The sequence below is a fragment of the Pteronotus mesoamericanus genome, unplaced genomic scaffold (genome assembly GCF_021234165.1).
Source record: "Pteronotus mesoamericanus isolate MK-2021 breed Mesoamerican mustached bat unplaced genomic scaffold, CSHL_Meso_final scaffold_232, whole genome shotgun sequence".
Classification (NCBI taxonomy): Eukaryota; Metazoa; Chordata; class Mammalia; order Chiroptera; family Mormoopidae; genus Pteronotus; species Pteronotus mesoamericanus.
The window spans coordinates 26,879,594-26,887,013 of record NW_026555311.1 but is presented as its reverse complement, the minus strand read 5'-3'; the positions used below and the strand labels follow the sequence as shown (position 1 = coordinate 26,887,013).

Sequence of the window (7,420 nt, the reverse complement as noted above, 5' to 3'; positions counted from 1 at the left end):
CTGTCTCTACCTGGAAGACAGAAACTCTGCCACTTTTCATAGCTGGATATTATCTGGTTTCCTTTCAGGCTCTGGTGCTGTAGGCTGGGGAGCACAGCTTGCAGTTTCAACACCACACTTCTCAGGGGGAAACCCCCGGCTGCTGCAATTTCCCTCTGTCACTTCAGCTGCTGCCTGTGGGGGCCCAGACAGCCCACTCATGTCTCCTCTGTACTCCATACCAGTCACGTTGTGGTGAAGTGATTTCTTCTGTCTGTCCATGCTTAAAAGGCTTCTCTCCAGCTATTGTTCAGTTGGTTATTCCAGATGATTTCTCTACAATTGCGTTCTAATTCCAGACTGGTTTGGGAGGAGGTTAGTGCAGCTTCCACTTACTCTTCCACCATCTTGGATTCCTACTACTTTTCCACTTTTTGGTCACTTGTGATTTCATGACAGATCAAAAACAGCCAGAGAAATAAAACAGTTCTATCCTCTCTTGCATTCCATGTTATTATCAGAGAAAACTTTTCTAAACAATTATTCAGTGGACTTACCTATAGGTCTTATCAGCAGATTTGAGTCACGTGCCCAGACCTAAACCAATCACTATCAGGAGAAATGAGACACCATGTTTGGTTGACACTATTTACAATTAATTCACTAGTTAAGAGTTAAACTTCTGACATGAGAGAATGAAGCTGTCACAGGTGGGCACAGGTAAACAGGTTCTTGGTGATCGTGGACAAAAAATTGAACCAAACACACAGAGTTTATAGCAGAAAGTGAGAAAAAGCAGACTTATTAAGCCACACAGAACATGGGAGCAGGTCAGCTCTGAGCAGAGCAGAGCAGTGAAGAGAAGAGCAGAGCCTAACAGCAGCAGCAGCCCTGAACTCAGGTGCTAGAGAGCTTTTATTCCTTAGAGTGGGTTTTCTCATAATTTCCTTGATTGGCTACTGGGAAGGGGGTCCCACAATGCTAATTTATTATAATGCTATTATAATGAAGCAGGGGTCAGGTAGTATCTTCTGCACAGGTGCAGTCCTGATTAACTAAGATTCAATGCTTTTCCAGATGCAGAAACTACCAGTCTTAGAACAGGGTCTCTGCCCTTTATCCATGTTCTTCATCTTAGCCCTGGGGCACCTCTGGAGTTTCCTGCTTCCTGACTATCTCCTGCCTCAGAGCCACAAAGAAGTCTTACTTCCTATCAAGGAAGAAGGGTCCTGCCCATTGGGCATATAATCAACAGTTTATCTCTCAATTTGTTACCATGCTCAATTATGTTATTGTTTAATAATTACACTAAACCTGTGGGTATTTTCATGTTAATTACAATGAGTAGACATTTCATCATCTCATGCAAAATTAGTCTTCAATGGCTACATATGTAGTTTGATTGAGTTTCCTTTTTCCTCCAAAGTAGCCTCAGTGTTCTTAAAGAAATTGAATATATGCTCTACTACCATAATGTTCATTTAGACAAGTATAATCAAATGCTGAATATATGCAAAGTAGTCCATGAATTGTGGTAAGATACAGAATAAATAAGGTGATTTCTGTCTTTCAGGATCTTACATTATAATAAACTTAAAGATAACTATCATAATGTAAACCAATTACCTAATTATGTTGTCTAAAGAATGAGTTAAAAAAGCACTTAGAGCTCTTGGTCAATAATTATCCAATGGAACAACTTAACACCAATTATATTAAAATAAAACAAATTTCTAGTAGTGTCAATACAGAATTATTTAATAAAAATGCCCTACTAATTGGCAATTTTTCAGGAAGAAAACAGAGTTAGAGTCTTTTCACACATCGCATATTAGATAAATTTCAGATGATCAAAGTTTAAAAAATTTTGAAGAAAACAGAAAATAGGGCAGAGAACAAGACAGAAAAGAAAATTTATCATATGAAAATAAAAATAAATTAATATGATAAAAGTACCATAAATGAAGTCAAACATAAATGATAGAAATCATAGATCAAAGGTTTTTTCCTCTAAAAAGATTCCTACAAATTGTTTCATGTATAAGTGCTCTTCTGTACTATACAATTAGCAAGCACAGGTGCCTGAAAAGTTTTCTAGTCCTTGTTTAACTAGCTCAACTTGGGGAGTGGGTGAATGTCTACCTCTGTACATAAAGAGTAGGTTGGCCTACTATCTAAAAAAAAAATACCAATTTTTTTTACCTCATAACCAAGAGTTTACCTCATTATCTCTGCTATCTAAGGCATATGTTTTGAACCTCAAATAACATCATAGCCTAGATACAATATAAATGAAGGTAGAGAAAAGTTATGCAGATTATAAAGCTTCTTTACATAAAGTTCTCTTAAGACATCTGATATGTGAGAAAGTTTCTTCCATCCTATTGTCAACTGATCAAGGAACAGTATTTTTAGGCCACAGAATCTTGTCCTAGAATCTTTTTGTTTTTCTGTCTTTTTGGGAGGGTTTATAATTGAAACCTGCATGTGAGCCACTTTTTCTTGCTGCTTATAAAGCTATAATTGCTTAAATGAGAATGTTTTACCATGTTAGCCAGATTCTCTAGTATAGTAAGGAGATAAATTAATTTGTATTTAATTTATTTCCAGGAATAAGGTATATTTTTGCTGAAAAATTTGATCTTCTTTTTAAAAATTACTCTTCCTGGGAAACAAAATAAAATACAGTGTCCTAATCTAGCAATTAATTTCTTTCATAAATCTTGTATGAGCTAATTCCATTTTCTTTTTAGATGGTCATCTTTCTGCTTTGAATTTTTAAAAACTAGAATTCTCAAGTTTTATACTATTTTTAATTTATAAAGTCAAGCAAGTCATTTCAGAAGAACAAAGTACAAACCTCTCATCTTATTGTGAAACTAAGGCTCAGAAATGATAATTGGCAGGTCTAATCTTGTGCTAATTTACCATTGAATCTGGCTAGGGACCAGTCCCTTCACTGCAATATGGATGGAACTCATCCCTTGTTACTTTCTAACTTTTTGGCCCAATTTTCATGAATATTATTATTCCACCAGAGTCAAGCAATTGCAGTTTCTAAGATTTGATAGCTAATCTCAATTTCCCAATGGATCTTTGGAATTAATTAATTTTAAAAGCAGTTTCTTATAGAGGTTCAGTGCCTTTTGAAAGGTATGTATTAAGAGCAACTAGAAATACAAGGTTTGTCTAGAAAATGTCTAGTCATTGTTAATATAATGAGAGTGGGTTTGCACAACATCAGTGTAACCTGGCAACCAAGGAGAGTGGACTGGAATGAACATCATGGACAATGATGACTTCACTGTACTAATCATTGAGGGTGGTAGATGCCAGTGATTGAGCATGTGTACTGTGTGGCTGTAGCATTTAAAAAGACTGAGTAAGTAGAGCACTGAGCCTGCATCAAATTTAACGTTATGCTGGAACATTCTTTGGCAAAACTATTTGGATGATGCAGAAGGCCACAGCTATGGGCAACTGGTGATTTGCATCTTCATCACAACAATGCACCCCTTCATGCATCAGGTCTCCTGCAGAGGTTTTTTTGCAAAACATCAAATCAGCCCCCTACAGCCCAGATTTGGCACCCTGCAACTTCTGGCCTTTCCCAAAACTAAAATCACCTTTGAAATGGAAGAGATTTCAGATTGTTGATGAGATTCAGGAAAATACAACAGGGCAGCCGATGACAATTGGATGAACTGTGTGAAATCCCAAAGTGTTTACTTTGAAGGGGGCTGAGGCATCATTGTGGTACGTACAATGTTTCTTGTATCTTGTATTTTCTTCAATAAATGTCTCTATTTTTCATATTATGTGGCTGAATACCTTCTGGACAGACCTCATATATTCAGATTTCTAATTCTATATAGTAATGGTCTGGCTCCATATTAGTGTGACTCTGACTTTGAAAAACCCAAGTGTAATATATATATATAAATTAAAATATGTGGAACATCACACAATATTTTTCCCAAAGTAACTCATAAATTTTGTAAATGTTCGTACTCAGCGAAAACACCACTTTATATGTAACCAGAGGAACCCATTTCAGCTGTTTTCTTTGTCACCTTTTCAACTTTATCTCCTGTTTGACTACCAGCCTAAGACCTTGAATCTGGCAGGTGTTCTCCAGATTTTCATACTTGATTCAAAACAACCAGTGCCTATGATTTTTTCTTAAAGGTATGACATACCCTATATCTATCCCCTGATATCTGGGTTACTAGTTTCCCAAAGGCTGTTTGCAGCTATATATAGCAATTATGTATTTGCCACAAAAAAAAGTGTTTCCATTCTGAGGGTTGCGTAAAAGGAAGCCCTGCCTATTCGTAGCTTCTGCACTGGCTGAATGAACAATGTGGACATGTACACGGTTGCCTTTCCCTGAAGAAACTAAAAAAGACTTTACAACTGAAGCACGTTGCCAGTAATTCTAAAATAAACATTCTTGGAAAAATGGAGGCCAGATTGTTGGGGGTATCTTTGCTTTCACGTTGATCCCCTTGAAGTTACTGGGAATTAAGTACAGAGGAACTGGGTGAGGGTGGGCTGTGGTGAGACACAGCCAGATTTGCAGTGAACCGTCATAACCACCACAAACAAATGTTTCCTAGAGCTTTCGACAGTCTGGATGGCACCAAGCTGGTTGCTATGGATTTGTGGTGTTTAGTTTCATCCTGTTGCGCAGGATCATAGGTCACAGCAGGTCACAGGTTTGTGGCAGAGGAGCAGCTGCCTCCCTACTCCCAACCCCAGCGCAAGTGGCAGCTTTTAAGTTGTGAGACAAGTAAGACGGGTGCTCATAAAATCTTGCCTTTTTTTTTGCTCACTGTTCCAAAAGGTAGAAGCTGTTTGTGCTTCTGCTCACTATTTTAAAATTTAGGTCATTTAGGTAAGAGGATGTTAGTAGATCTGAGGAAAACTTGACCACTACAAATTTTTAGGATAAAGATTAGAAGGCAAAACTTCAGAATTAGGCAAATAACAGGAGTAAGAGAGTCTCAGAGGTGAGCAATGCTTAGGCAGGTTAGGTAGGTCCAGGCAACAACTATCCAAATATGGCAGTGTGACCCTCATCCTTAGGCACAGTTTCTCTGATACTAAAATTCCAATCCTTGCCAAAAGGGAGACCAGTATAATAGCCAGGAGGTAGAGGTATATGAAAGGTGGAGATCAAAGTGAAAGCCAAGAAGCTCTAAGGAGGCTAGAGTCAGCCAACGTATTGGAGACAAATGGAACTTTAATAATGCTGTGAGTCATTATCCCTGCAAAATCTTTTTTGGTCTCTCAGCCATGTCATGCATGAACCCAAATCTACATTTCTAGGACTGGAACTCAACCTGTTACTGCAGTGCTATACATGGCTCCTCACTGCACCATGAAAGATCATTTTTGTGATGTGGAGATAGGTTCTCTATAAACTATATTACATGATCTCTCTGTCATTCAATATGGAAAATATTAAATTAAAAAGTAGAAAAAAGAATAATATAACAAGCTGATCACCCAGTTGTTATTATTTTTTATTGTTGTTCAATTATAGTTGTCCCACATTTCTCCCCATTGCTCTCTCCTGCCCTGTCCATTCCCCCAGCTCCCACAGTCAATCCTCACTCCATTGTCCGTGCCCATGAGTCCTCTATTCATGTTCCTGGGCTTGACCTAACAATTTCCAACATATGCCCAATTTTTTTCAGCTAAAATCTTTATATTCCCCCTTTCTCCCATCAATGGATTATGTTGAAGCAAACCTCAGATAACCTACTACTTTATCTGTTAAAATTAATATTCATTGTCATAAAAGGACTATTTTTAACATAATTACACCTCCCCAAATAAACAATCATTTCTTAACATCATTAAATATCCATCAGTACCCACATTTCCCTGATTGTATCATAAATATCTTTTACATTTGATATTATTTGAATTAGGCTCCAAACAAGTCCACAGTGCTCGATACATCTCTTCACATGTTTACAGAGCACAATATGACTCTTTAATAACAGTTCTTTTGTCCTGTTTATTTTTTCCTTTGCCATTTACTTGTTGTGTTTGTTGAATTTCCTATGTCCTGGTTGTAGCTGATTGCATTCCAAAGGTTGTCACTTACCACATTCCTCTCACCCCTGGACTTTCAGTGAAAGAGCATTTAGGTCTAGAGGCTTGATCAGATTCATGTTTGCTTTTGTGGCAAAAACCCATCATTATTGGTATTATGTATTTCTCATTGAATAAGGCTCATGATATCTAATTATCTCTTTCTGTGATAATTGATCAGTAAATCCAGATGTTGTCAGCTGATCCATCCATTATAACTTACCCAATTGCCCTTAATCTAATGGTTTTAGCAGCCATTGATGATTATTGCCTAGATTCATCATTTCATTACAGTTGCAAAAAGGTTGCACTCTAATCCTATCATTTCGTCTAAAGGTAATAGCTAGAATTTATCCATAAAGAACATTCTTTTGCTGAGGTGGAGGCAGTTGAGGAGGCAGCGATAGCTTCTCCCTTCACTGAGCTGCTGGTGCTCCTGGCCGCCCCCCTGGCCACAACCTCAGGCTACTTCATCAGCATCAGTGGGCATGCTGAGGAGTGCTCCTTCGAGTGGGTCACATCAGGCACCAGGATGGGCCTCATCTTCAAGGTTGCCAAGGGAGGCTTCCTGAACATTGATGTGGAGATTACAGGTTCTAATAATAAAAGAATTTATAAAGGAGACTGTGAGTATGGTGGGAATACACATTTGCTGGTCACATGGATGGAACATGTAAGTTTTATTTTATCAGTAGGATGTCCACTATGACTCTAAATAGCAAGGTTCACCACTGATATCGGGGAGGCCCCAAGAGGTTAAGACATGGAAATAGAACAAGCTAGAAGGAATGATACTGAGCTAGCAGTGGTGATGACAGCTGTGAAGGGTGAACAGGAAGACATGGAAGTTCAGAGAGAATACACAGAGCCATCAACAACAACGCAAACAGCAGAGTGGTCTTTTGGGCCTTTTCTGAAGCTCCTGTTCTAGTTAGTGTCCATGACACTGAAACAGATCTACTACCTGAAGATTTTTCAAGGTCTGGAGGGTTGTTTAAAAAGCCTTTTCCTGATGATCCAAAACTTATAATTCACTGTTTATCAAACATCTTGGTCATAATAATATCATTAGATTGTAAGTTTTTATTTTTTGAATTGGATATTCACAGCTTATGTTTCTTTGATTAACAGATATTGGGAAAAACACCTTTTTAGGCAAATGATAGTGGAAATATGACATATGATCGGTACAATTCCTTATTTGAATTCTGCCTCCATTGTACAGGTTCTTCCAGAGCTTGAACACTGTAAATGAAATGGACGCATGTAGTCCTTATTATATCTTCTTTTGTTTTCATAATAAAGTGCAGTTTGTTCAGGATTGTGCTTTACTAAA

The 7,420-nt window shown here is 37.8% G+C and overlaps 1 pseudogene; it reads left to right on the top strand.

The window, feature by feature from the left end:
* Nucleotides 1-674: 674 nt before the first annotated feature.
* Nucleotides 675-7,114, top strand: LOC129085397 (transmembrane emp24 domain-containing protein 2-like; annotated as a pseudogene).
* The last annotated feature ends 306 nt before the right edge of the window (nt 7,115-7,420 follow it).